The sequence below is a fragment of the Mirounga angustirostris genome, unplaced genomic scaffold, assembly GCF_029215605.1.
Source record: "Mirounga angustirostris isolate CCGP_5_RB_7025 unplaced genomic scaffold, mMirAng1.0.hap1 SCAF_10, whole genome shotgun sequence".
Lineage (NCBI taxonomy): Eukaryota > Metazoa > Chordata > Mammalia > Carnivora > Phocidae > Mirounga > Mirounga angustirostris.
In genome coordinates, this window is record NW_026991718.1 from 118,754,416 (window position 1) to 118,770,227 (window position 15,812).

Sequence of the window (15,812 nt, forward strand, 5' to 3'; positions counted from 1 at the left end):
TTAGATTAAAGATTAAAAGAAAGGAAGGTCCTCTAGGCTGAAGGGGTGGAAGAGAGACTCAGTTGCTTGAAGAAAACGAACTTTGGGGAACATTGCAAGGCGACTTGTGTTTCTGGAGTGATTAAGAAGTGTGGCTAGAAAGTCAGGGGCGATTGTAGAGAGATGCTTTCTGAGGTTGCAACGTCTAATTATAACTACTGGTGAGAGAGAGGGATCAAGGCATTGGAACAGCATGAGGACCACCCTGTGATGTGCCCATAGTATGCTATTTGTTAAATGAATAGATAAGAATTGGCTACTTGAGCACAAATAGGCAAGATTCGGGACCCCTGGTATATCCAGCATTAGTCTCTACCACCTGCCTGAACGTTCCAGTGGCTTCCTTATCCCCAAATGAAGAAAGAGTCCTAAAGGCACGATGCTATAATGATTTCTGGAATGAAAAGGGCAGTGCTAGCCTTCGTCTGTCCTCTCCATGTTCTCTGCCTTTCAACCTAACCCACTCGTCATGTGTAGTTTGGAACCATGGGCTGCCAAAGTTCACCTAAAACTCAGTTATATATTTTGGCATCTAGAGAAAAGTGTAGGATGTGTTGAGAAGCCAGGGGTGGTAACCAGAAGGTGAGGAAAGAGTGACCAGCTCCTGAGACCATGACCTTGACTTGCCCGAATTCCGAATTGCTCTTTCTTAAACATACTTGATTTCTCCACAGATCACATTGTGGTGGGAGCCAGAGGGGGGCAGCCTTGTTGCAAAATGCCCAGAGGCTACAGTAACGTCTTTCCCTGGCAACTTGGAAGGCAGCTAATTTACAGGCTACCTCCTATTAGTTTTGGGGAAAAAATAGAGCTAACCATAAGGAAGAGAATGCCATCTATTTCTTCGACTTAAACACGCCTGCTTCAGTGGTGAATGGTTGATCTCCAAGCTTGCTGTTTTCAGGCTATAAAAGCTGTTTATTTCACTCTATAAAAGAACATTTGAACTTATATAGCTCTCTGAGTTTAAATGTGCGGGGAGGGGAAGAAAAACGCAAGGGGAATGAGCAAATTGAAGCTGAAACCTGATCTGTACGGGGCTGCGGGGCTTGCATAGAAACTTCCTTCATTGAGAATCCCTCCTCCCTGTCCCCAGTGCACCCACAGCGGCCCCAGCGCCCAGGAAACACATCCAGTCAAGTATGATTCCAACATCAGCGGGCATTTCGGCAAAGCTCTCTGAGTCAATCACTTCTCATACGCTGGTGTGATCCACACTCTCTGGGGACTCCTTGGCTCTTAAAAAGGTGCAGTTGCCCAAAGGAGGTGACAGACATTGACAAATCTGTTTTGTTTTTCTCCTAAAAATGGTGAGTTTTGTGTGAGTGCTCTGGCGTGCAGAGAGCTGCTGCTCTGGGAATGGGAGGCCCTGACGTTCTGACAGATGACCTAAGTATCCATGCTGCCTTCTCCTGAGGGGTGCTCAGAGCCCCCTGGTCAGACCCCAGAACTCTGGCCTGACATTCTATGGGTTAAAGCTTCTCCCAGACAGGCTGACCATGTTTGCCAGCCATAGTTCTGGTTTATGTCTGTTGTTCTCTTGGCATGCTTTCAAGTGAAGGGAGCGTACTTGGCCCCCTTCACTCTCCACATTGCCCTGGTTTAGATCTTACATTATATAACCGATCTATTCCTAGAAGTCTGTTCATGATTTGGGGGCCATATTTTTTTTAAAGTACAGCTTTCTGAGTTTCTTTTTTTTTTTTAAGATTTTATTTATTTATTTGACAGAGAGAGACACAGCGAGAGAGGGAACACAAGCAGGGGGAGTGGGAGAGGGAGAAGCAGGCTTCCCGCAGAGCAGAGAGCCCAATATGGGACTCGATCCCAGGACCCCGGGATCATGACCTGAGCTGAAGGCAGACGCTTAACGACTAAGCCAGCCAGGTGTCCCTTGGGGGCCAGATTTTGTGCCCAGAGCGGGGACACAGATCTCTTTGAGAGAAGCTCTCTTGGTTTAGGCCCTCAGAAGAGCAGATCTGAGTCAAAGAGTTGGTGCAGATAGTTGATTTGGATTGTATATCAGCTGTAGGGGAATGGGGAAGTGAGAAAAAGGGATAGCAGCCAAAAAAGGTGTGCTAGCGAACCATACTGTGGGCACCTGGAGCTGGATTCTACGGAGGAAACTCTGGCAGACAATGAATGGCCCAGAAGCATTCCTTGCGTCGGGGAAACTGCTCCCAGGGAGAGTTATTTCTAGCACTGCCTGTCTGCCTGCCGCAGGACCTAGCAGCCTTCAGCTGCTTCGGAGAAAAGCTCTAAGCAAAGACTTGTAGACCCTGGTGCATATTCTGAGCAAATGGAAGGGACATGGCCCAAGACATGTGGGCAGGGATGGATATTGGCTGCTACAAGAGGGAAAGACAGAGGAGAGAAAGAAAACATGAATATTCTGGAGTGCCCATATTCTTGACTCTTCAATTTTGCTTAATTGACACATACCCTCTTTCAGTAGATTCATCATCATAATAGCAAAATTATTTTAAGCAAAATGTTTAACGTATATCTCTCCTGCAAAACTATGATCTCTATAGGGCAGACTGCATTCACCTTCTTTACTGTGTTCTTTCAATAAAGTATAATATTTGCTAAAAGAAGCAATGAATGAATGAATTGTGCCCATTTCTGTCATACCCTCTATCTATATTATGAGGGGTACGCTATTATGTCCAACTTGTAGACAAGTAAACAAGAAGAAACTTTCCCCAATTTCACCACATTGCTGAGGAATTCAAATCCAGGTCTGTCTAACTTCTAAGCTCACTCTCTTTCAGCGTAACCTTCTGATAAAAGGGAAATATGGATACATAAAGATCTTTTGCATATATAAATATGTATATATATACAATTTATATATGTAACATAGATCTACATGCACACAAGAGTTGCGTAACAAAACCCCAGGCACTGCCTAATTGCTAATTCTCATCGCTTCCCACTCCTTTGGCATCTCTCCAACATACCCTCTTAGTTCAGGGTATGTCAGACTCAAGCATTCTCTAACTACTTGAAGTCTTGGCATGGAAAAAGACAATTTTTTGTTTATTTAAATCTTCAGGCAAGGGGAAAAAAAGCCAAAGTGTCAGAAACTAGTGTCTGTCTTTCCCTTGAATGACTTTTCTCATCAAAGAGGTAAAGGCATTTAAGGATTCATGACATCATTATTTTTTATTCTTCATTGTTCCAAGTCTGGTCAAGTATCAGTGGGGAGGGGAGACTCCAGTGTTGTGCTGGTAAATGTCAACAGCTAGTTCTTTTGGGAAAAAAAGACAAACAAAAAAAACAAAACAAAAAACAAACCAACCAACTTTGATTTGTGGCATATGCAAATTCCCATGATGTGAATATTCCCATTAGGGCCAATTTCAAACTATCAATGTGAAATCGCTGAACGTGGATATTGAGAAGAGGCGGACAGTAGCACTCCACTCAACGGTGTTTCCACCACATGAACACAATAGGTGTAAATAACCTCACAAACATAGGTAATAATAAAATGTAGTAAACAATTAGAAAGCGATGAATTTTGAGTAGTTATTACCTTTGTCTTAATGCCACTTATTTGTAAGTTTATTAATTTAATTTTTAATAATGGCTATGATAGGGGCACCTGGGTGGCTCAGTCAGTTAGGCATCAGACTCTTGATTTCAGGTCAGGTCACAAATCTCAGGGTCATTGGTCTCCATGCTCAGCAGGCAGTCTGCTTCTCTTTCTCCCTCTCCCTCTGCCGCTGCCCCCCACTCACACTCTCTCTCTAAAATAAATAAATCAATCTTTAAAAAAAAAAGGGGGCCATGATAACAACTGACACAAAAGATTTCTGAAAGTTTAACAACCACTCTCGTGACCTGGTATAAGTTGACTCCACCACCCTATTTTGGAGACTCTCTCTTTGAAGACTCTATCAAACTTTTATCCTTAGTCCAAAAAGGAAGGTCTTCAGGTAAAATGGATCAATGACATATGTTTCAAGATCCTGGCTGGACAGCTAGAGCATGAACCAACTTCTTGGTCATCAGCCAACTATCAAATCATCGAAAGTCCGAGATCCTTTGTGAGTTATTTTGTTTGCTATCACCCTCATCCCTGATCAACTATCTGCCTTTGTTACCCTGTGTGTGTCCAGAGGCTGACATCTGAGGACGCCATTGTTCAGTCTCCTTTGACCTCCTGCCCCTGGTTGAGCTCAGCCAGAAGGAAATGCTGGCTGGAGATAGGAAGGTAGTAGGAGAGAACCTCCTCATCCCTCCAGCCCTGGAAGAAGAAGTGGCTTTCTACAGTTGCTAGTCTCTGGATTGTCTCATCTTCTTTGGCTGTTTTAGCTCTTCTTATATCTTGAGATGAATTCCCTACATTAAATTCTCTCTATTGAAATACCTGGCATGGGATTTGATTTCCCGGCTGCACCTTCACTGATAAGCTTCTCAACCCTTTGTCCTCTGTACTCACACCTCCGACTGTGTGTACACGTTTTTAATTTATTGAAAGCATCTTTTAATATAACTCCTTGTTCTGTTTCTGGCATTAACTAGCAATTACAACCAATAACTAGTCACAGTAATAACCACTTGTTTCCTTTTCCTTTTTTATTTTTTCCCTTTTCCTTGTTTATTATCTGTGTTCTCTGATAGCCTATAAGCTTTGCAAAGGTAGGCATCTTACATATTTTATTCATTGCTGATTTTCTAACATTCCAGTAGATGTCTAACTCATGGACACTCATATTCAATAAATAAATGAAGAAATTAATGAGTCTTCATTTTCCATATAAAGACATTCAAACTTAGATGAATTAATTTTTCAGATCACTTGATTTTATGCTGCAACCAGCCTGGGGGCACTGCCTCCCTCATGCCAACTGCTTTATTCTATGGAATTTAGAATTGTGACCCACATTCTTCATGGTAGCAGCCACCTTATTCATCTTAGACCTTCTACTCCCATTACCCCATTTCCCTGCGAAATCTATGTCTGCTTTCCCCATACCCTGCCTTTGTATGAGCCTCTTATGAACCAGGCCTTTGGTTCTTCCTTGCATAGCGTCCTGGGCCCTATTTCCCAATATTGCTCCCATTCCATAGGTGGGCCAAATTTCATTCCAGCCTTGATCCTTGTCCCCATGAAACTGATTCCAAGATTCTTCAACAGCATAGAGTGTCTGATAGAACTGAGGTATTCAGGTGACTCCCCCAAATGGCTAACTATCAGAACCTCCCAAAGAGATTTTAGAAAACACAGTCTTAGGTCTGATCCCAGACATACTTGTTAGGTGGGGCCTGGGAATCCGTATCTTTACGAATGTCCCTTGTGTTCTCTGAATCAGCCAGGCTTTAGAATGACTCTCAATGTTCCCATAATAACAGAAGTGAGAAGGAAATCACTGAATGCAGGTAGAAATGAAAACAAAACAGAAGAAAAAAAAAAAAACAAACCAAGAGTTTTAGGTGAATGCCAGGAATGGGGCTATCTGATTCTCAAATATTATGACTCTCTGAGGCAGAAGACAGGTACTGCCTGTGCCCAGGACTGTTGACTGATCGTGTTCTGGGACCGCTTCCTGTCCCTGGTCTCCATCCTCGCCTCCTCAGCACTCTGTGGGGCAGAGTCCCCAAGAGTAACCAAGCAACTCAGCTCTCTGCTAGGGTTGCCAGATTAAATATAGAATATCCAGTTGAATTTGAATTTCAGATGAACTATGAACAACAAATACTTTTTAAACATATATATGTTATATATATTATACATATGTGTGTATATATATAAAACATATATGTGTGTATATATACATATATATATATTCTGAAATTCAAACTTAACTAGATGACCTGTATTTTTTATTGCTGCACCTGACAACCCTACTCTCTACAGTTATCTAATACCAGTAGGCTGAGGCACTAACCAAGACCATGCTCCTTTCTAAGAGGACATTTTGAACATCTATTTCTGTGAGTCATGCATGGAGCCAACGGTCATAGGAGGTCCCTTTTTAATAAACATGGCCTTTTGCAAGGGTTGGCATTGGTAGGTTCCATTTTTTTTTTTTTTTAAGATTTTATTTATTTGACAGAGAGAGACACAGCGAGAGAGGGAACACAAGCAGGGGGAGTGGAAGAGGGAGAAGCAGGCTTCCTGCAGAGCAGGGAACCCGATGCAGGGCTCAATCTCAGCACCCTGGGATCATGACCTGAGCTGAAGGCAGACACTTAATGACTGAGCCACCCAGGTGCCTGGTAGATTCCATTTTGTACACATGTATTTAGTACCTATAGCTGGCTGTTCTATGGGCCCCAAGTCCATCCCAAAGACCATGATGGCAAATGCTCAGTGCTCTGGGAGGACTTGGGGAGAAAGCTCCAACTTCCAACTATTTCAGAAGAACAGTATCAGTTCAGCTAAGCCAGCACCACTATTTCACGTGTCCAATTTGTCTTTTCCAATTTTGGTTATTAGAAAGATGTCTAACACGTTTGTCTAGGGCAGATCCCCCCTTTCTCTGCATTTCTCATAAATATGTACCAGACATGGAACCTTTTTATAAGTGATGGGGTTATCTTCTATTTTGGAGAAGCCTCTGCATTTATCATTTATCTATTCACTCAACAAACCTTTTCTTGAACATATATTATGTACCACATGCTGTTCTAGGTGTTGGGGATGCTGAAGTGAAAAAAAAAAATACACAGCCTTAAGGAACATGTGCTACAGAGAAAATAAGAAAGGAAGGAAGATAGGGTGTGCTTCTGGGGAGAAAATGAAGTTGCAATTTAAAAATATTGATTAGAGAAGATCTCACTGAAAAGGTGACATTTAGGCAACAATTTGAAGGACAGCTACTTTTAGGATTTTAAGAACTCTGTAGTGAGTTATTTTACTCTTCATTCTTTGTAAAATATCTACATTTACCCAAAAGAGAGTACTTCATACAAATGCTATCATTTATCAAGATATTAAATTTATAAGATGATATCGGAATATGATGCACTAAATGTAAATATCCATTTGTCTGTCTCAGATGGACTAACTCAGGAATACACAGTGTATCACAGTTGTTTCTAATTAATGTGTGGCCAGGCAGGTAATGTTTAAAGCAAAAGCTCTGGAGTGTGACTGCCTGGTTTCAAATCCTGTCCCCATCATTTAATAATGGTATTATATATGACAAGTTGCTTTAGTTTTCTGTGCCTCATTTCCTAATATTAAATTGGAGTAATGATGTTAGTCACTACATAGTATTGTGAAGATTAAACAATGTACAATCTTTGTTACACAGAAAATTCTTAATGGGTGATGATAAACTGGCTCTCCAAAAAAATAATAACAAAAACAAAAAACAAAACAAAACAAAAACCCAAAGCCCTAATATGCAAGGCTTTCTAAATAGTCCCACCATGGTCAATTTCAAGCTATTGGCACTGGTGTTGGGAAGAGATGCACACAGGACACTGGGATGAGCTGGTGCAAACTGCCTGTAACACCACATTAGTGATTCATAGTGCCATATTGTTGATGGTAAGTATTTATTTCTCGATATATAAAAATCTACACAAAGTATTACACTCATTTATTTATGACTTTAGAGCAGTTTCTCAACCTTGTCACTGTTAACATTTTGAGCTGGATAATTTTTTATTGTGGAGGGTTGTCTTGTGCATTATTGAATGGTGAACAGAACTGCTGACCCCTACCCACGAAACACTGGAATCACCCTCCTTCTCCAGTTGCAAGAATCAAAGAGTGTCTCCAGACATGGCCAAATGTCCTCTGGGGGACAAGATGTCCCTGGTGAGAACCATGGCTTTAGAAAAATACAAACAAAGGCTAGAAAAATATATTTCTAGAGGACATATATTTTTTAAATTTTATTATGTTATGTTAGTCACCATACAATACATCATTAGTTTTTGATGTGGTGATCCACAATCCATTGTTTTCATACAGTGCAACATTCGCAAATCAATCAATCAATATGATAGAACACATTAATAAGAGAAGAGAGAAGAACCATATGGTCCTCTCAATTGATGCAGAAAAAGCATTTGACAAAATACAACATCCTTTCCTGATTAAAACTCTTCAGAGTACAGGGATAGAGGGAACATTCCTCAAGTTCATAAAATTCATCTATGAAAAACCCACAGTGAATATCATCCTCAGTGGGGAAAAGCTGAGAGCCTTTCCCTTAAGATCAGGAACACATCAAGGATGCCCACTCTCACCACTGTTGTTCAACATAGTACTAGAAGTCCTAGCAACAGCAATCAGACAACAAAAAGAAATAAAAGGTATTCAAATTGGCAAAGAAGAAGTCAAACTCTCTCTTTTCGCAGACGACATGATACTTTATGTGGAAAACCCAAAAGACTCCACCCCCAAATTACTAGAACTCATACAGCAATTCAGTAATGTGGCAGGATACAAAATCAATGCACAGAAATCAGTTGCTTTCTTATACACTAACAATGCAACTGTAGAAAGAGAAATTAGAGAAACGATTCCATTTACAATAGCACCAAAAACCGTAAGATACCTCGGAATAAACCTAACCAAAGAGGTAAAGGATCTATACTCTGGGAACTACAAAGCACTCATGATAGAAGACATATTTTTAAAAGAAGGTAAATTTCATAAGATGCCCATGTGGGCTGCAAATACACTGGAATGAGAATAGGTGTTCTGGTGGCTTCTGGTCAGACAAATTGAGCACTGGGTTCACATTAGGAGAAAAAGGTGGGTTTGGGCATCGCAGATGGGAAACGCCAATGCAGACTGGCCAGAGTATTTGTGGTAGATGGTTGTGTGATGCCCACGCTCCAACGGCCTCTTGATATCGGCTAGGCCTCAGCTCCTACCTAGACTCTGCACCTTATCAGCTGTGTGATTCTGAGCAAGTCACTTGACCACCCTCAGAGTCCTCATTAATGGGAAAATGAAGAAGGTTGACTTAAATAGGTTGTGAAAATCCTTACAAATATTTGTTAAAGAGGAAAGAAAAGGGTCCCTGTTAGCTCTGGGTTTTGGAGGATTGGTAGGTCTTGGGCAGGGATGGATGAAGTGGGAAAGGTGAATGGGTGGGGTGGGCTTGGGAAAGTGAGTTGATAAAGTGCCTGGCCTGTCACACATGGCTGCAGGTCACTGCTTAGAAATGTGAGAACAAAATAGGACCCCCAATCTAATGACTTGCAGGTATGCTGGCCACTGGGGAATCATGCTAAGGCCAAGGCTAATGCTCCAGGGCTGCCAAGGCAAACATCCAGGCCTGGAGTAAACCCACCAGAGCCAGGGACCTGGGGCATACCACCAGACTGTGTAGGACCCTGTGCCTACTGGTGCCCACACCTGCCCACTGTAGACACTGCAGGCAGTGCCCAACTGCCCCTGCTCCCAGCAGTCCCTGTTACCCTGTCACCTGCCCAGCCCAGCCAGGAGGGACCCCATTGTCCCCTCTTTCTCACTTCCCTGGACCCCAGTGAATGCCCTGCTGATTGGAGCTAGGTCTGTAGACAGAAAATCTCTCCATTCTCCCTCCCAAAACCCTTCACCTTGGTCGATTCTTTGCACCCTGTACCCTGCTCCAGCCCTCACCAGTATTCCACAGTGGTCTTCTCTTCCTTCCACCACCCAGCTGTGAAGATGGACCCAACGTCACTTGCATTCTACCTAAGTTCTGCTCTGCTCAAGTAACACTGGTGGACTGCAGGGCAAGCCCACCATCACGAACACAGCATTCGTTAGTCCCCAGGACATGATGGGAGGTAGCCAGAAAGGCAGACAGGCAGGTAGGCAGAGTCGGGCCAGTTCGGGATGCCTGTTGTCATGGCACAAATTCCACTTTGCAGGTACATGACCCTAGGCTTATAGGAGGATCTGCTCTGACTCCACAAGTAAGACTGTTGTGAAAGCATTTTTGCTCTGGGCCTTAAAGACATGGGTCAGAATCTAGACAACACTGCTCATGTACAAGCTGTGCAAACATGAGCATTATTTAATTTCTCTGTTTCCTCATCTATCAAGTTATAATCATATATTCTTTCATATGATTGTTAGGAGTATTAATGAGATTACTTTTCTTTCAACAAGCATTTACTAAGCATCAACTGTATTCCAAGAGCAGTGGTAGGCCCTGGGTAGATATATATGAATAAACCAAGGTCCCTGATCTTCATTCCAGTGAAAAGGCAAATGAGAAATTATAGCAAGGGTATACATTATGTATATAAAATAAGAAATAAGAGAGAAGTCTTCCTGGAATATGCCATTCATGAACCGACCCCAGGACTTTTGCACTTGCTTTTCCCCTTCTACCCTTAAATTCTTCCCAACAGTATCTCCAAAGCTTATTCCCTCACATTCTTCAGGTCTCTGCTCCAATGTCAATTTGTCATAGACACCTCCCCTGACCACCCTATATAAAATAACACCCACTCTCTCACGTTCTATTTCCCTTATCTTTCATTTTCTTCCTAGTCTGAAATACACTTTTTTTTTTCTTTCCCTTACCCTCTCTAGAATGTAAACTCCATGAGGGAAGAAATGTTATTTTGTTCACTCCAGGCCTAGGGCTATGTCTGTAATATAATTAAACACACCAATAAATAGTTCTTGATTGAATGAATAAATCAATAAACGAATGAATGAAATTTGGAATTAACAGTGAGTCGAAGACAGAAATATTCCTGGGCGAGTCACAGAGAGGAATGCTTGAGAGAAGCTGAAGGAGGGGCAGAGCCATGTGAATGATGCCAGGAGGCTTAGGGGAGAGCAGGTACAAAGGACAGCAGAATGTCCCGTCCCCAGAATTCTGGTATTTTTGAGTCCCTGGGGAGCTTCCCTGTGTGGTCAGAAATGTTGTGTGGAGAGTAGGCTGGAAACAAATCTCATCAGATCCCTCTGTGCTGGAAGACTTGGCAGCCACCTGTGTGCTGAGTTGAGAATATGCAGATGATGACATGCTGGATGAGGAGACACAAGCCACCCACGAGGGCTCAACAGGTAGCTTCCTCAGCAGCGGAGCTCCCGTTTTGGGGAAATGAAACTCCAGGGTCATTTTGATTGAAGGCGCAGTTTCAATACACTGAGAGGAAGTAGAGTCATAAGGTTTGTTGCTTAGGAGTCCCAGGATGGGGGTGCGTGAGCTGGGGGAGGCAGTCCTCCGTCCCAGGTCACAAGCAGGCAAGAGGTGGAGGGCGGGGTAGCAAGCACTTATGACTTAGGAGATGGTTGGGGAAGCGGTCACTCATTTTTCACAGACTGAACTCTAACTGGCTCTTTTGAAAGGCACCCTGGGAAAAGCCAGCTGGGAACCTGCAGTACGAATACTAAGCTCTGATCCTAGGGTCCTTATCTAAATGCCCAGACCCTGGGGGGGAGCAGGTTGTCATTCTGTGAAAGGCCCAGGCAGCCGCTCAGAATGGCTATTTTCTCAACACAGCCTCTTAGGAAAATTGGACTTGGCCTGGACCTAGAACCTAATTTTAGTTTTAAAAAGTAGCACAGTGCCTGGCACACAAGTGATGGTCATGCTTTCCCAGCCTCAGATCTCCTTTACATCAGCCCCCGAGGGGTACAAAGGAACCTCCAAGGGGACAGGCTAGTTGACTGGCCCCAGCTGGCCCCACGGTCTCCTGAACCCAGACGAGGGCATGATGGCTGTGTTGGTCAGAATTATCAGGCGACCCAAGACCATGTTTGCTCCTTCCCAGAATCCAGCCAAGGCCAGTCTGGCCCAGTTTCAGTCATCCCATTTTGGAATTCTCCACTCCAAATGTGCTGTTCCCAAAGTGTTGATGAATTAGGGTTTAATTATCCCAGCTCCAGTTCCATGCTGGTCTGGTTACAGTAAATAAACCAGAGCCTGTTTAAATGGATTTTTACCAGGGGGTGAGCACTTGCATGGACTTTTTGCTGAAATAGTATCACTGCTTTGAAGAGGGCCCAAGCCGCATGGAAGAGGTCTGCGGCAACTTCTCCCCTGCTCGGCAGATGTACTCGGGGGTGGAAAGAAGAAGCCCAATGTTCCCACTGGACTGAAGTGAGGGAAGCTGAAGGACTGTGCAGTCAGCAATATTGATTTTCTCCAGTTCCTCAGCCATGTCCAGGGTTTTGAAGAGATCATGTTCTCAGAGAAATTAAGGGGGCTCATGGTAACTTCTATAGTTTTTGAAATGCATTTTTAAAAGTGGTATTTCAGAAATGAATGGGCACAGCCACTGTGGTGTGGAGGCATGGTGTGAGGTAGGGGTGTGTGTGTGTGTGAGTATGAGGTAGGGGTGTGTGTGTGTGAGGTAGGTGTGTGTGTGAGGTAGGTGTGTGTGTGTGTGAAGTAGGGATGTGTGGGGGGGTGTTAGGTAGGTATGTGCATGTGTATGTGTGTGAGGTAGGGGTGTATGTGTGTGTAGGAATTGGAAGGATTATAAACTTTGGGAAATGGCCCCTTAGGGAAATGGTCATCTCACTTGTAATTAATTATTAACAAATTACATTCCAATTTACTCATGATTTGGGGGCTTTACCACCGCTCACCCAGAGCAACTGTGCCTTCATTAATCCCTGTGCCACAAAGCTCACCCAGGTCCAATCTTCTCAAAGATTTAGTCAGAAAACTCTTTCTAGTATACAAATTATGGAATGCACTCTCTTGCCCCAAATCTCTTCAACATAAGCCATTGTCCTAGAGAGTAGTGTCCAAATTCCTTAACTTGGCATTTATAAGTTTTGCTCAAACAGTTTGTGTTCACCTGGCACCCTGCACTCCCAGCATCCTACATTTCAGCTAGAAGAAATCACCAGGGGCTGCTGTATCATTTATCTTCACTGCTAACATAGCTCTCTGCCAAAGACCTACTCATCCTGTTGAGAGGATGCCCAGCAAATATTTCTCGACTGAAAAAATAAACAGACAAGGAAGGATGTACACAAACACAAACATCTGTTTATATTCTCTCCTTTTTGCCCTTTACTTTCTCATGATTCCAACATTTTTAAGAATATGTAACTTCTCTCACGGGATCTATGAGTGTATATGTCAAGGTCAGAGCTAGGGCCATTGAAAGGGTAGATAAGGGTGGATAAAAAGTAGATAAACCAAGTTCACTTCCTATTTCAGGACCGGGCACTGTCAGAAACAATGGCCCATGCCTTGGTAAGAGAGGACTGTGCCATTTTGGGAAAAGCTGACGCTGAGGATCAAGAGCCCCAGGCTGAATGAGAGCGAACGAGACCTCACCTGACCCACCCGAGAGAGAGATATGGTTGCTGGCACTTTCATCCCCATAGATCTGCTCCAGGAGCCACCAGGATCCTGGTCATCCAGCTTTCACAGACCTGCTCCTCCTCCACAGAAAAACTTTGGTGGCCACCCACTCTTTACGGTGGCTTATGACAAGTATGCTGTGAGTCACACTAAGAAGCCAGCTCAAATGACCAGCATCTCTGTACTGACTGTGGAGGAAAATGCTGTAATTCCAGAGAACCAGGAGGACAGCAACAGGCTCTAAATTGTCTGCTGATTTCAGAATGCTCTCTCTTTTTTTTAATCTACCTCTAGCAGACAAAACAAGCTTTTTATCTATAGTGAATCTTTTGGAAAATATTTGGCCTGTGTTCCAATTAGCTTGGCTCCTGGCAGCCTGAGACTTCACGGAAGCTGTTAGATTCACTAGAATGTGGACGAATCTGAGACCTTCCCCGATTCTCACGGGTCACTTAGACAAGAGATGTCTCCGAAGTCAGCCTGAGATGGCTGGGAGCTGTTGTCTTCTTGTTTCAACCCAGAGGCTGGACAGATGTGAGAGTCCAGCCGAACACAGGTGGGTTAACTACAAGGGGATGAGATCCGTGGAAGGAGCCTGGGACTTTACCTAATCACCGAGCCAGACCACTCACTTAGAAACTGGGAAAAAGCAGATCCAGCTATGGGTGTGCAGGTAAAGTCAGGGTGTGAATTCAGGTCTTCTTAACTTCAACTCAGCATGAACACACGCTGCACCACAGTCTCTCCCTTAATTCCACACTGCTGGTGTTCACTATGTGAGTCCATACTGAAAGGAATCCTTCATGCCCTAAGTCTGGCACACAAAACCCAATCATGACTCCAGAGGTTGTGTCTCTCTGGCTTTGCTTGATTTTAATATGACACAGAGGGCCTGGAAGTCCCTCTTATTCATTTTATGTATTTATTTTAATGGCCTAAATTCAACTCCACTAAGCACATCAATTTAGCACCAAGGCTAAAATTTACAATACACCCACCAACACTATGGCCCAACAGGATGCATTAAGAGGCTAGTTAAACACCAAATGCAGTATAAATCTCAGTCTTATAGGTGGGCTGAAAACGTAAATAGCTTCCAAAGAGCTTCGATCAATACCAAGATATATGTGCTGGCTCAAAGTGTGCAAATATTTTAAATTTTAAATGAGCCCCTCCTTTGTACCCCTCCCCTCATTCCTGGGCTCTGCAATTTCTGTTAATGGTACCAAATTTCTAGTATCTGAGTGTTGGTCCCTGACTTTCTGTTAAGATATCAAAACCGTAACTGAGGTGGCATCAGGGTCTGCACATTGGTTGGAATCCAGAGACAGAAAGGGGAAAAATCTGAAGAAGCTGGGGGCACAGGGAGTAAGATAAAGGGGGGGGCACAGGACGTCTCAGAAGGGACAAATGGATAGTCTAGAAAACAAGAGCAGGCCAAGTTAGTACTGAGAAATCCGCAAGCAGGCAGAAATTCCCAGGTCACACACAAAAAAGGTGCCTTGGCAGTGCCTTAATGGGGCTGGGCTGGACTCGTTCTGGAAAGCTTGGATTCTGAGCACGGGCACCAAGTGAGGGTCTCCCCATGGGGACACCCCACAAAGCTGCAAGACTTAAGTGGTATCAACAGCAGCTCAGACCCGAGGCCGCTGCCAAGTCAGGTGGTAACTATTTGCTTTGGGGCTGAGGGGGGCTGAGTTCACAGGTGAGTCAGGGAGGCAGGGCTGAGGTCATACAGACAAGCTACAGTCTCTCTTCTCTAGGAGCAGTGTCTGCAGCCCCTCCATTCCCGGGGTGATGGGGCAGCAGCATTTTCATGATTTTCCCTAGAGTCCGGATTCCCTCCGTGCACAGCCTGGGTTGCAAATACCAGGGCATGAAACTGTCCCAAGGACGGTGGCAGCTCAGACCGAAGGAACAGTCCACAGCCTGCCAGCCCATCTTCCTGGAGGAGACTGTCTCTGGGTTACACCCACTCCCACTTTGCCCTTTGGTTGTTAATTGGGCTGTGGCATCTCCTTTGAGGTGGGGCTCGTGAGGCCTCAGAGCCCAGCAGTTTCAGGACCAGGTGTCCACTGGAAAGAACCTCTCCCCGCAACTCCAGGCCACCTGTAGGTCAGCCTGACCATCTAACGAGTCAAGTAGCAGGTGACTGGGCAGGAAGATGCTCCACAGATAAGCAGACCAGGTAGCTCTGTGTTTGGACGCAAGCCCTCGGAGACAGCTGTGCAAAGCGTGTCCCCAGTTATGGGCGCCAACACACAGGGACTGAGGATGTTGTCTAAGGCTGGACGGATTCTATGATGATCCAGCAGCTCTGGCTCTCAGGAGGAGGGCAACTGGTGCTCTCAGATTCAAGCACTGGGAAGACAGGGGCAGGGGGCCTGCCTATGTCACAGGGGCAAAATGGGAGGAAGAGGCAAATAAGGGACAGTTAATAAGGAATGAGATAAGGATGGATAACGTTCCCACGGTCTGAGCATGTGCCAAACAACGTACCAGCCACAGCTGCATGAGGAGGGG